Source organism: Oncorhynchus gorbuscha, linkage group LG13 (genome assembly GCF_021184085.1).
Source record: "Oncorhynchus gorbuscha isolate QuinsamMale2020 ecotype Even-year linkage group LG13, OgorEven_v1.0, whole genome shotgun sequence".
Classification (NCBI taxonomy): domain Eukaryota; kingdom Metazoa; phylum Chordata; class Actinopteri; order Salmoniformes; family Salmonidae; genus Oncorhynchus; species Oncorhynchus gorbuscha.
The window spans coordinates 74,388,332-74,401,997 of NC_060185.1; the positions used below are offsets into that span (position 1 = coordinate 74,388,332).

The following is a 13,666-nucleotide window of genomic DNA, read 5'->3' on the forward strand; positions in this document are numbered from 1 at the left end:
TAATTAATGGCTGCCCCACCAGGCTCCCATAACCCAGAGTCCAGCTGTCTGGGGAAGGGAAGCAGCAGTGAGGATCGAATGGCCTGAGAGAGCCCAAGGTAATGAAAGTAGGTAGTCAGCCGATTACTTTCCAATGCCTGAGAGCCAAAACTCTATGCCTTACTAAATATGGACATGTGTGTTTGTGCAATTTTCCAATTACTTTCAACTTGGCATATCTTGGTTTTGTAAAGCCAAGTGTATTTGTACCTGGTTATTTAGAGTAGTTGACCTAAGTAGCAATTTGAGGGTTACAAAATGGAAACTAATGTATTTTAGTGCAAAAGTCTGCAAGGGGCACTTACTTAATTCCTGCAGGTGACTAAGTAAGTTGGTTTCTGTATACTCATCAGCTCAGAGCAGTAATCATGACCCCCTGATAAAATCATAATGTGGTCAGATGACAGATGTTTTAACTACAGAACATGACCCTTCATTAGTCTCTAGTGGTTAGCGTTGGGCCAGTAACCGAAAGGTTGCTGGATCGAATCCCTGAGGTGACAAGGTAAAAATACGTCGTTCTGCCCCTGAGCAAGGCAGTTAACCCACTGTTCCCCGGGCGCCGAAAACATAGATGTCGATTAAGGCAGCCCCCCGCACCTCTCTGATTCAGAGGGGTTGGGTTAAATGCGGAAGACACATTTCAGGTGAATGCATTCAGTTGTACAATTGACTAGGTATCCACCTATTCTCTACAGTACAGTACATTACCCTTCATTAGTCCCTACAGTACAATACCCTCCATTAATCCCTACAGTACAGTACATTGCCCTTCATTAGTCAGTCAGTACAGTACATTACCCTTTATTAGTACCAACAGTACAGTGATTAGTGCTTTTTGAGGTCGGTTCAGGTCCGGTTCGATTTTTTTCATTTTTTACATCACAGTCTTTGATTTCAGTTTCAATTATTTGTTTTTACATGAAATGCATTATGCATTATGCGGGTTGAATGCTGTAAAAACACAGAATAAAACAATGAAAAAGTCTCATGATGGTAGTGACTGCCATTACTGCTTATCACTTATTAACCATAATTTATTTACATTACTCTACTTTAATAACATATTTCAGTTGTGTATATTACATTATGACTGATTATTTAATCCCAAATCAACATCTCCCTCTATAGAGCTGCTGGCTATGCGGTCTGAAAATCACAATTTTTGTAGTTTTTCAAGGTAAATAACATTACATTACATTTAAGTCATTTAGCAGACACTCTTATCCAGAGCGACTTACAAATAACGGATACTTTTATGACTGCTGAATACCAACCATCAAATCACTTAGATCATGTATTTACAGGTAGAGATACCGTGCGAAGCAACTGCTCTCTATCCCTCTCAATCATTATTCTCTCCCTATCCATTACTGCTACACACCGACTGGTCACAATTGATTATGGTCATTGTAGTTAATTACCACGATTAATTCACTAAACAATGTAGAAAATTGGCCGGTTGTAAACTACAATTCCCTACTACATCGCACAGATCGTGCTTGATCTGATTTATCTTTAGAGACATTGCGCATTCAGCTCACAGAAAAAAAATAACTAAATGGAATTCAAATATTTAAACAGACATCGGTCAATTAGTTTTATTAAATCCTACAAATAACCAAAATGTTGGTTAATCGCTCAGCACTAAGCACATTACCCTTCATTAGTCCCTACAGTACAGTACATTACCCTTCATTAGTCCCTACAGTACAGTACATTACCCTTCATTACACCTCAAAGATCAACGCATATGGCCTTCAATTAATCCCATTGATATGGCCTTTCATTTGGCCCCCAAAGTTTTCTGAGCTATATATATATATACAGTTGAAGTCGGAAGTTTACAAACACCTTAGCCAAATACATTTAAACTCAGTTTTTCATAATTCCTGACATTTAATCCTAGAGAAAATTCTCTGTCTCAGGTCAGTTAGGATCATCACTTTATTTTAAGAATGTGAAATATCAAAGTAATAGTAGAGACAATGATTTATTTCAGATTTTCTATCTTTCATCACATTCCCAGTGGGTCAGAAGTTCACATACAATCGATTAGTATTTGGTTGCATTGACTTTAAATTGTTTAACTTCCCTTTTTCTCTCTCCCTTCCTCTCTCTCTTCTCTCTATCGGTTCCTGCTCCCAATGTTTTGGATAGCTTTTCTGTTCCACAAGCTTCCCACATAAGTTGGGTGATTTTTGTCTCGCCCATTCCTCCTGACAGAGCTGGTGTAACTGACTCAGGTTTTTTTATGTTTTGTTTTCTGCTCTGACTGGCCTCCTTTACTGGAATAAAGACTCTGTTTTCGCCAAGCCTCATTCATGCTTTTTTAAATTTTTTAACAGTTCTGCCAACAAATGTTCTATAGGATTGAGGTCAGGGCTTTGTGATGGCCACTCCAATACCTTGACTTTGTTGTCCTTAAACCATTTTGCCACAACTTTGGAAGTATGCTTGGGGTCATTGTCCATTTGGAAGACCCATTTGCGACCAAGCTTTAACTTCCTGAATGATGTCCAGAGATGTTGCTTCAATATCTCCACATCATTTTCCTCCCTCACAATGCCATCTATTTTGTGAAGTGCTCCAGTCCCTCCTGCAGCAAAGCACCCCCACAACATGATGCTGCCACCCACGTGCTTCACTGTTGTGATGGGGTTCTTCGGCTTGCAAGCCTCCCATTTTTTCCTCCAAACATAATAATGATCATTATGGCCAAAAAGTTATAGAGGACATTGCTCCAAAAAGTACGATCTTTGTCCCCATGTGCAGTTGCAAACCGTAGTCTGTTTTTTTAATGGAGGTTTTGGAGCAGTGGCTCCAAAAGCAGTGGCTCGATATAGGACTCGAGCAGTGGCTCGATATAGGACTCGTTTTACTGTGGAAACACAATACTTTTGTACCTGTTTCCTCCAGCATCTTGTTGTTCTGGGATTGATTTGCACTTTTCACACCGAAGTATGTTCATCTCTAGGAGACAGAACATGTCTCCTTCCTGAGCTTTATGACGGCTGTGTGGTCCCATGGTGTTTATACTTGAGTATTATTGTTTGTACAGATGAACGTGGTACCTTCAGGCATTTGGAAATTGCACCCAAGGACGAACCAGACTTGTGGAGGTCCACCATTTCTTTTTCTGAGGTATTGGCTGATTTCTTTAAATTTCCCCATGGTGTCAAGCAAAGAGACACTGAAATTGAAGGTAGGCCTTGAAATACATCCACAGGTACACCTCCAATTGACTCAAATAGTGTCAAATAGCCTATCAGAAGCTTCTAAAGCAATTACATTTTATGAATTGTGACTGTGGAGGCCAGGTCATCTGAAGCAGCACTCCATCACTCTCCTCCTTGGTCAAATAGCCCTTACACAGCCTGGAGGTGTGTTGGGTCATTGTCCTGTTGAAAAACAAATGATAGTTCCACTAAGCGCAAACCAGATGTGATGACATATTGCTGCAGATTGCTTTGGTAGCCACACTGGTTAAGTATCCCTTGAATTCTAAATATATTATTGACAGTGTCACCAGCATAGAAGCATCACACCTCCTCCTCCATGCTTCACGGCGTGAACCACACATGCCGAGATCATCCGTTCACCTACTCTACGTCTTACAAAGACAAAGACGGTTGGAACCAAAAATCTCACATTTGGACTCATCAGACCAAAGGACAGATTTCCACCAGTCTAATGTTCATTTCTCGTGTTTCTTGGCCCATGCAAGTCTCTTATTATTATTGGTGTTATTTAGTAGTGGTTTCTTTGCAGCAACTGGACCATAAGTGCCTGTTTCACACAGTATCCTCTGAACAGTTGATGTTGAGATGTGTCTGTTACTAGAACTCTGTGAAGCATTTATTTGGACTGTTGTCTATTTGCTCATTTGAGCTGTTCTTGCCGCTTCTGTATACCACCCCTACCTTGTCACAACACAAATGATTGGCTCAAACTTTTTAAGAAGGAAATACATTGCACAAATTAACTTTTAACATGGCACACCTGTTAATTGAAATGCATTCCAGTTCACTACCTCATGAAGCTGGTTGAGAGAATGCCAAGAGTGTGCAATGCTACTATTATTCAAAACTACTTTGAATAATCTCAAATATTAAATATATTTTGATTTGTTTAACACTTTTTTACTACATGATATGTGTTATTTCATAGTTTTGATGTCTTCACTATTATTCTACAATGTAGAAAAATTTAAAAAAATTAAGAAAAACCCTTGAATGAGTAGGTGTGTCCAAACTTTTGACTGGTACTGTATATACAGTGCCTTGCGAAAGTATTCGGCCCCCTTGAACTTTGCAACCTTTTGCCACATTTCAGGCTACAAACATAAAGATATAAAACTGTATTTTTTTGTGAAGAATCAACAACAAGTGGGACACAATCATGAAGTGGAACGACATTTATTGGATATTTCAAAAAAATGTAACAATTCAAAAACTGAAAAATTGGGAGTTACGTCATGTTTTGTCAAAATTATTCATCCCTATCCCTCTCTCTTAAGTTAATACGTCCCTTGTTTCTGCTATTTGTAGCGCCACCTTTTGCTTCTGGGTCCTCATTCACCTGCATGACAGAAGGAAACCAATAAGATCATGGACCAGCGACTACAGGACGCTCGTAACACCAATACTCGAGATCAGGGAGCCATGCTACGGTCCTGACAGAGCAGGAATTGTCTGCTGCTCGCCATGCCGTGATGATTTTTCACCTCTCTGGACAGTTCCAGAGTCTTCGCGATTACAGCTGTAAGTCGCTTGGGGTATGTCTCTATCAGTTTTGCACATCGAGAGACTAAAATTCTTTCCCATTCCTCCTTGCAAAACAGCTCGAGCTCAGTGAGGTTGGATGGAGAGCATTTGTGAACAGCAGTTTTCAGCTCTTTCCACAGATTCTCGATTGGATTCAGGTCTGGACTTTGACTTGGCCATTCTAACACCTGGATATGATTATTTTTGAACCATTCCATTGTAGATTTTGCTTTATGTTTTGGATCATTGTCTTGTTGGAAGACAAATCTCCGTCCCAGTCTCAGGTCTTTTGCAGACTCCATCAGGTATTCTTCCAGAATGGTCCTGTATTTGGCTCCATCCATCTTTCCATCAATTTAACCAACTTCCCTGTCCCTGCTGAAGAAAAGCAGGCCCAAACCATGATGCTGCCACCACCATGTTTGACAGTGGGGATAGTGTGTTCAGGGTGATGAGCTGTGTTGCTTTTACGCCAAACATAACGTTTTGCATTGTTGCCAAAAAGTTCAATTTTGGTTTCATCTGACCAGAGCACCTTCTTCCACATGTTTGGTGTGTCTCCCAGGTGGCTTGTGGCAAACTTTAAACAACACTTTTTATGGATATCTTTAAGAAATGGCTTTCTTCTTGCCACTCTTCCATAAAGGCCAGATTTGTGCAATATACGACTGATTGTTGTCCTATGGACAGAGTCTCCCACCTCAGCTGTAGATCTCTGCAGTTCATCCAGAGTGATCATGGGCCTCTTGGCTGCATCTCTGATCAGTCTTCTCCTTGTATGAGCTGAAAGTTTAGAGGGACGGCCAGGTCTTGGTAGATTTGCAGTGGTCTGATACTCCTTCCATTTCAATAGTATTGCTTGCACAGTGCTCCTTGGGATGTTTAAAGCTTGGGAAATATTTTTGTATCCAAATCCGGCTTTAAACTTCTTCACAACAGTATCTCGGACCTGCCTGGTGTGTTGCTTGTTCTTCATGATGCTCTCTGCGCTTTTAACAGACCTCTGAGACTATCGCAGTGCAGGTGCATTTATACGGACACTTGATTACACACAGGTGGATTGTATTTATCATCGTTAGTCATTTAGGTCAACATTGGATCATTCAGAGATCCTCACTGAACTTCTGGAGAGAGTTTGCTGCACTGAAAGTAAAGGGGCTGAATAATTTTGCACGCCCAATTTTTAATTTTTTGATTTGTTAAAAAAGTTTGAAATATCCAATAAATGTCGTTCCACTTCATGATTGTGTCCCACTTGTTGTTGATTCTTCACAAAAAAATACAGTTTTATATCTTTATGTTTGAAGCCTGAAATGTGGCAAAAGTTTGCAAAGTTCAAGGGGGCCGAATACTTTCGCAAGACACTGTATTTTTAATTTTTATTGTTGGACATTAAAGACTGTAAAACACTTAATCAGCTCCAAGTGATTTTAATTTAAGAAATATGTTAAAGTATTTCCACACATAATAGAGAGACACATGATTGTTTGCAGTCTACAAAATATTTGTAATTATGTTCCGGCCCCCCGACCATCCGCTCAACAAAGAAATCTAGTTGATGATCCCTAATTTAGGTGATGTTGTGCAACCAAATGAAATGTCTCATTTGGGCTTTTAGGGTGGGTTTCTGTATAGCACTTTGTGACATCGGCTGATGTAAAAAGGGCTTTCTAACTACATTTGATTGATTGATTTTGTACATTTCAGTTTCCTTAAACTGAAGGCTGCAAATGACATAGGCAGACGAGCGCTAAACACTTAGTGTTCAGTTCCCTTTTTAACAGCCTCCACAGGTCATTAAGTTTCTGACTGTCCCAATTCGTCAAAGGGCCCACAGCCTTTTTCATTTAACTGTGGCTGCTAAAAAAAACAGGTGCTAAATCATGTGTGTCTGTTTTCCTCCAAAAATAACCTATTGCATAAGACAAATGTTAGAGAAAGATAATACAAAATAATTGCAGAAGCATGTACTAAAATGTTTGATTTTATCTTTAGAGTTCATGAATATTCATATATGAATGCACTTACAGAAAAAAATGACTGTCCAATTTCCTTCTAGATGGATGTCTGAGAAACGGTGTGCTCTAAAGCACACTTAAATTCAAATGCAGTCTTAAAAATGCTAATTTCCATCTTGGTAAGCATTGTGACTCTTATGAGAAGAAACTGCAGTTATGTCTAGAGATGGGAGGAGCCCAACTATGACCTCTAAATGACTCCACACATGCAGATGGCTGGTTTAAAAAAAGGTACAGTAGCAATTTCTTCAGGGTGAAGGGGACAAAGGGCATGTCTCAAAGTTCTGATGTTGCTGCCTCTCTTCATGTCATCAACTTCAGCTGTTCAAACCTAAAAACTCTGGAGGTGAAATAATATGGAGGATGCCTGCTCTTTAACTAGGCAAGTCAGTTAAGAACAAATTCTTATTTACAACGACGGCCTACCGGGGAACAGTGGGTTAACTGCAGAACCGACAGATTTCTACCTCGTCAGCTTTCGGTTACTGGCCCAACGCTCTAACCACCAGGCTACCTGCCACCCCATCATTGCAGTAGAGACAAGGAAAGGAAGCCTCAAGGAGAGGACTACTAAGACACCTGTAGGGCACTATAATTTAAAGGAAGTTTAACGTGCAGATATTATGTAATTACTTCGATTGACTGAAGTACTTTTTTTCCTTTTTTAAAAACCACTATTATTCCTCATAATTTGTTCTTTAACCATGTCAAATCAAATCAAACTTTATTTGTCACATGCGCCGAATACAACATGCTTACTTACAGGCCCTTAACCAACAGTGCAGTCAGGTCTTTAATGATGTCAGGTCTTTAATAATGATGTCAGGTCTTTAATGATGTCAGGCTTGTGCTAATACCACCTTTCTCCTTTTGTTTGCCTTTTTTATACACTGGTAGGTAAGATTTTTTTCACAGGTGTGAGGTGTTGACGTGTTGTATCTACAGTACATTTCTGACACACCCTGACTGCCCTACAGTTCCTCTAGCTGCTTGAACTCTATGAGTGCACTCAAGATGAAAGTTTCCTCTTGATTAGTCATTCATCATCTTGAGGAAGTTAGTTTAGTGAGATTAAGAAATCACAGAAGTAGATTACAAATGCATTTTAGGAAATGATTGCAAAACAACATCCATCATAACAATGTCACACCTTGAAAATGTCAAAGAGTATATCTTGAGGCGTTTGAATTTAGCTCCTCCTGTCACTCTTTATCTCTGTGAGATATTGAGAAAACAAGCAGAGCCTTGTATGATTATTTTCACAGCTCCACACCATGACATTACACAAGATACCTTTCTCTTGCTAAGGTAACACGCATGTGTCTAGTACCTTCACACTCACGTCACTGTACTGACATGGTTTCAAGTGATATTAGATGAAATGTTATTACTTGGCCCACTTCTTACCAATTATTGTGGTACAGTATGTTAGGGTTATGATTGTTATGTTGGTACCCCAGGACCACAGTATATTATTTACCATCACTATGTACATAGTATCTGACTCATTACTGGGCCTATAAAAATCCCTTGACACCATCTGATCTCCAATCTGTGCCAGATACAAGCCAACTCAATGACCTAAGGCCTGTCAACAGGTGGGAGGGGAGACAAATTGTAGAACAAACTGTGTCCCGTCAAGCTGAATAGAATGAAAGATGGAGTTTGACAAATGGGGTGACAAATGATAGATTGGGCTTGTCAATGGCATCTCAATAGCCAGCAGGGCTCCTGGGTTATTTTAATTCTGTCATCTAAGAGAAACAGCTGAGTAGATGTTTGGCTTGCCGTTGGGCAAAAAATTAAAAAGGGTCCCACACCTTTACTGACAACCGGAGGACCTGTCGCCAGACTGCAATTGATTCAGATAAAGATTGGTTGATAAATTCAGACCTCCCTTCAGGCACTGCTGTAGCTCAATCTTTACCTTGTTTTTGGTTTGTCCTTTTCCCACCCTGACTGTATTATCAGTAGCTGTGCACGTGTTAGCACTAGCACGGACTGTTGCCAAAGGGATGATAGCCCGTTGCTAATGTTTCCAAATGTATCACCTCATGATTTACACCCTCCTTGCGTTAATAGGATTGGGAGTGAAAAGCCTGAGACAATATTAAGCTTTTTTATATCTGATAATGTCATTTGGCATTGTCAGACAGTCATGGCCGCCAATGAGACAGACCTAGCCTTGCTCCATTACAATCAGTCTGCTAAATCAATGTGCCTTCATCAAAAAAAGGAGATTCCCGAATACATTGACAGGCCATCTGCACCGTGCACCACACGTATCTCCAGAACACAGTTGCTCAAATCATTACAGTGAGTCTTACCGAAGAGCTAACTAACAGCCCACTGTGCATTTCATTCCATTTGGGCTCTGGGAAATGGATACCCCTCCCAGGGGAGCTAGTGTGGGTACTGCAAGGGGCAGCATATGTGTAGTGTACTGAAAACCTATTTGTGCTTTGGAAAAAGCCATGCATTCTCCAAATAGTATGTGTGATTGGGTTACGGACTCCGTATGCTAGTGGCATACTGTCATATATCAAATCCCACCATGTGCAAGCCGATATAATCCAGCTACTCAGGTCACTGGTGAACCCGTGATTACTGGGACAGGTGCTTTTCTACTTTTCCTATAAATGTATTATGGCTGGCATATTTCTGGTCTTAGGTTAATGGTTTCTCGATTTTTCTCACTCAGTTCAGATGACACCCAAGGCAGAAACAGTCAGGATTTGATTTCTATAGATCCACTTGAATTATAGTATAGCTTAGATAAGTGGAACTGAGCGCAAGCAAGACAGAAACAAAATATGAACCATATTATGTTCACTCATTGTACCTACCTCTAGACTTCAATGTGTGTCAAAGGAACCATGCATGGACCCACAGCTAAGTCATTGAAAATGGTGTGGAACTATGCATGACTAATCATAATTTTGAACTACATTAAGCTCCCCTCCTCACTCCCTCATTCTCCCTCCTTCCCTCACTCACTCACTCCCTCACTCACTCACTCACTCACTCACTCACTCACTCACTCACTCACTCACTCACTCACTCACTCACTCACTCACTCACTCTAGCTATATGAGGTCAGGCATGTGAGAACAACTGATGAGGGGCTCCTGTAAAACTCTTAACAGTATATAAGCTCTATATGTGATCCCATAAGAGACAGTGGACGGAATAAAGGGCTAATACTTGTTTTCCATGTTCAGACTTCACATCTCAACCTGCAGCGAGAAGTTGATCTTGCTCTGATATCATAATTCATGCGTAGCAGATCATGCATCACTATCTCTCAGAATTACATTAGAAATGAGCTCAGTTGAGATAATAAATGCATCAAAAGATGTACAGCATATCCAATAACTGTGAGGAAAGGACTTTGTTTGCTGTATTTCAAACATAGTGGCACCTTCAGATTGTTACAATGGAGAAGAACATGCGGGTGGAACAGAGGGATTGGTACCAAATTGCTGGGTCAGTAGCATATTTCCTACCAGTGAGTGTCTTTCATCTCAGTCCTGCCACCCTGAATCATGCAAAAAGTGAGGCTGCATTGTTATTTTTTGGTGTGTGTGGGCTGCTGGAGGCATATATTGAAGTCACGCTTGTAAAACAATCATAGATTTCTTCAGGAAATCTATGGTCACAATGGGAGTTGTCAGGAATAATTTATCAGAATGGTCATTTGTGAATACAGAAGTCTGGTTTGCTGTCTGGTCAATGATTGAAACAAAACGTGTTTACTCACATCTGACTAATTCATGTTCTGTGAACATTTAGCCTAGCGACCACCGACCAGTCCCTCACTAACCAGCTGTGATCTCCAACCAAAGCAATACAACTTTGTTCCATTCTCTGCAACATGCAAGCACATAATCAACAACAAATGTTGGCTACCATGCTGTGTTGTCATGTGTTGCTGCCATGCTATGTTGTCGTCTTAGATAGTAGTGTAGTGTTGTGTTGTCTCTCTTGTCGTGATGTGTGTTTTGTCCTATATTTTGATTTTATTTATTTTTAATCCCAGCCCCCATACACACAGGAGGCCTTTTTCCTTTAGTAGGGCCGTCATTGTAAATAAGAATTTGTTCTTAACTGACTTGCCTAGTTAAATAAAGGTTAAATAAAATAAAAATCCATTTGTATATTAGAAGCCACAGCTGCACAACTTTTCAGTACTTGTCCGGGGTCATGCTCCTTGTCAATCAATCGCAAGGTGACGGCTGAGCCCCACGCAGTGAAGAGGAGATGGAACAGGACACTTTCAAATAGTTCTCTGACAGGGGTCGATGACATCTGCCAGACTATGTAGACATACCCTCCAGAGATGGTAACCAAGGTCAAATCATCACATCTATCCTCTGCCAAAATTGTAAGTCCAATGGAATTCAGTTTGCTTTCAAAACAGCTAATATCCCCCACAGACGGCTTAAGTCTATGTTAGTGCAGGGCTGTTCCAGCGATGTACTAATCGCAGGTTGACGTTTATTGTCATAGGTCTTGCCCTGGAGGCAGAACTGCACGATTTCGGCTAGATTGGCCAGCTCCAAAGACAAAATTGGCTATATCATAAAAATTAATGAAAACTAAAATTAGCTTTTTAGGGTTAGACATTGGGAATAGCAGTGTGGTTAAGGTTAGGGTTTAAAGTTAGGGTTAAAATCCGATTTTATGACTTTGTGGCTGTACCAGCTAGTGACTACTCTGCAGAGCTGCCTCCTGTACATTAGTCATCTCAATAAATGCCAACCTGCGTACTAATCCTTAAACACAGTTACAGGTAACCCAAATGTAATAAGTTTGGAAACGTCCATATGAGCTACATTCAGAGGAAGCAACCGCAAGAAAAACGCTTTAATTATCCAACAGTAATGCACTGATTATGCCAACAGTAATATTTACACGCCATATTTAATTCTCTCGTGTAGTCATTTCAGAAATGCTTTCTCCTCAAGACATTTTCCAAGGAAATGTCAGCCTATGCAGTGTTTCATGTAATGACACAATAGTTACATGTAGCCTATTTCACCTCAATGACCCGAGTAAGGTCAATGTTTTTAAAAATGCCAAATTGATTATTTCAAGTGTGCAATGAGCACATAAACCACTAGCAGAAGTACAGCTGAGAAACAAGAGGCTTGAGGAAAAGATGCTGCCCAGCAGTAGATGACAGGTATTTGCGCTGACAGGTTACCCTGACTTGAGGCAGACTAACTCCACCCTTCATGTCTAGACCGCACCGGGCAGACTTTCTTCTCTCTCAAAAATGTCAATGTTAGCGTTGGGCTATTTACAGTGGCGTGTTTATATGACCAAATTTATGTGTTCTTGATATTTTTGTCTCCTCTGGGAAACGTGGTGCTTGGACTCAGTGGTCGGCTCCAAACCGAATTGATTTTCAGCTCTAGGCCTAATTCAAAGAAGGAATAGATGAAGAAACACTTGCTATAGTGGATGTGCTGTAGCAATTGTTCAAAGGCAGCTGATAACATTCATTCAATTCTACTGCTATTGTAACAGTATAACTTTAGACCGTCCCCTCGCCCATACCCGGGCGCAAACCAGGGACCCTCTGCACACATCAACAAGTGACCTTCCTTCTTTTCCGAGCATGATCGTTACCCATCAATGTAACAGTATAACTTTATCGTTAACCATCGCTCCACAAAAGCCGCGGCCCTTGCAGAGCAAGGGGAACCACTACTTCAAGGTCTCAGAGCAAGTGACGTCACCGATTGAAACGCTATTTAGCGCGCACTGCTAACTAATCTAGCCGTTTCACATCCGTTACACTCACCCCCCTTTTGACCTTCCTTCTTTTTCCGCAGCAACCAGTGATCCGGGTCAACAGCATCAATGTAACAGTATAACTTTAAACCGTCCCCTCGCCCATACCCGGGCTCGAACCAGGGACCCTCTGCACACATCAACAACTGACACCCATGAAGCATCGTTACCCATCGCTCCACAAAAGCCACGGCCCTTGCAGAGCAAGGGGAACCACTACTTCAAGGTCTCAGGGCAAGTGACGTCACCGATTGAAATGCTATTTAGCGCGCACCGCTAACTAAGCTAGCCGTTTCACATCCGTTACACTATCTAAGAATCTCTCTTGAATTTAAGTTTCAATGAGGCATTTCCTTTTGCAGGAAATAAGGAAAGTCTCTTACAATGGAGCAATAGGTTTTCATGTCCATTTTCCTGGTCTAGGATTGGTTGGCTTTGTGTGTCGAGAGTAATTAAGTCACAGGTGTAAACTTACAAAAAGTTACAATGAAATTGCCCAAATTGAAGATCTAAAACTGTATTATGAACATGACACTGCTATTCATAATTTGCATGAATCCATAACTGGCATTGACACTCAGCATGCTGGCTATAGTTTGGGTCTGTAAGGCCTTGACTGGTAGATTAAGTTGAGGACACAGATGTTCCCTATCCACATAGTATAGGAAGACTATTCCCCACTTACTCTTTAAAAGGACAAGAAGGGAATGTATTGTGATAAAAAATAAAAGGAATGCACTGTTACAGAACTGTGGCTGGATGGGAGACCCTCCCCACAGGGACATATCAATGAGAATGTCAAGATTTTTTTTTGTGTCCTTGAAAAAAAGACACTCAGGATGCTGACCTGAAAAGGACATTGATTCTGTTGAAAACAATCGGGCCTTACAAAGTACCTTGGGGTAATGTTGATACTGCAAGTGAGAGAGAAGCCACCGCCTGCCTGGAGAGGCTTTTCTCTGCCAATGCAGAGCTTAAAAACCTGTGACCCAGTTCCCTTGAGAAACTCCCTCCTGCTTGGGGAGAATGTACACTCGCTGCCCA

At 40.9% G+C, this 13,666-nt stretch overlaps 1 protein-coding gene across 3 annotated transcripts in view; it reads right to left on the bottom strand.

Moving 5' to 3' along the window:
• LOC123993511 (platelet-derived growth factor C-like) overlaps window positions 1-13,666 on the bottom strand; it is an 83,459-nt gene that overhangs the window by 52,871 nt on the left and 16,922 nt on the right. The window lies entirely within an intron of this gene.